Genomic DNA, 1,581 nt, shown 5'->3' with positions numbered 1-1,581 from the left:
TATAAGGTCACTTATCCCATTCATGAGGACTCTACCCTCATGATTTAAGCACTTCCCAAAGGCCCCACATCCAAATACCATCACTTCGAGCGTTAAGATTTCAACATATGGATTTTGAGGGTACACAAACATTCAGACCATAGCAGCCAGTCTCCAGAAAATGGGGCACAGGGCATCTACAGTTTTATGGGAGACAAAATGATCCAGGGAAGTTACTTGATAAGAAAACCTGGAAATGGCAAGTAATTCACTTAAAGCATTTCTGTTATCTTAGAAGAAAACACAGCACAAGCATAACCTTTGCTTTGGAGTGTTGCCTTGCCATGCCTTCCTCTGTGCTCATTATACACCTGCCCATATATCTGTAGTAACACTTGTCATACTTTATTGTGCGTGGCACAAAGTGTGGCATAGAGTAAGACCTTAATGAGTCTTCATTGAATTAATCAGGTAAAGGCATCCAGGTACATCTCAAAGAATGGGAGGACCAGAGGGAGACTGGGTGGTGAAGTAGGAGACCAGGTGGTGAAGTAGGAGACCAGGGACCAGCTAGCTGGACTTGAAGATGAGCCACCTATTTCTATGTTTGCCTGAGGATAGGTAGGTAAGCCAGTACCTGAAATATAAATGCAGTGACAGATTTGACGATAAAATCCAGGATTTCTACTCATTGTATTTTCAGCTGTAGAGGGGGTCGATTTCCACATTGGAATTTTTGTGTGTTTGTGTGTGTGTGTGCATGTGTGTTTACACATTTACAAGCATTTTTGCCCAAGATGAAAGCAAAGAAAGAATTTGCAGAAAGATTTCAGAGAGAGTGAAAATGGGGAGATCATCTGCTCTGAAGACTCACAAATCCCCATGGTAGCCTCTAAGCTAGGATCAGGGACCTATAGCCTGTGGACCAAATCCCTCTTGCCATCTGTTTCTGTATGGTTGCACAAAAACATAGCTAAGAATGAGTTTTTACATATTTTAGTGGTTGAAAAAAAATCAAAAGACTATTTCGTGACATCTGAAAATTATATGGAATTCACACCTCAGTGCCCATAAATAAAGTTTTATTGGAACGCATCCATGCCCATTCATTTATGTATTATTTGTGGCTGCTTTTATGTTATAAGAGCAGAGCTGAGTAGTTGCAACAATGACCATATGTCCCACAAAGCCTCAAATATTTACTATCTGGTTCTTTACAGAAAAAGTTTGCCGGCCTCTGCTCTAAGCTCTAGTAGTGTCATTCTCTTTTAAGGCTGGTGGGAAAACAGAATAACATTGTTTCCATTGTTTCAGGAGCCTTGTAGTGGAGCATATTGATTTTATTTATATATTTCTATTGATTTTTGGTGTTACTTTAATCTGTGTTGGCATGGAAGGCCTGGAATAATTGTTGTACATTGTGAAGGTACATTCTAAATAGCATCTGGAAAAATCTCTCATGATTGATTTTGGTAAATCAGCTTTAATTTTTAAATTGCTTTTGAACATTTCCAACTGAGAGTGAACACTAAGGGAAAAGGATGAGATGGGTAATAGCAGCCCTTGGCCTCACGCTACCTCATGGGCTGCCATGAAGATTAA

The sequence above is a fragment of the Pteropus vampyrus genome, unplaced genomic scaffold (genome assembly GCF_000151845.1).
Source record: "Pteropus vampyrus isolate Shadow unplaced genomic scaffold, Pvam_2.0 Scaffold107, whole genome shotgun sequence".
Classification (NCBI taxonomy): Eukaryota; Metazoa; Chordata; class Mammalia; order Chiroptera; family Pteropodidae; genus Pteropus; species Pteropus vampyrus.
Note: the sequence above shows the minus strand (reverse complement) of the source record.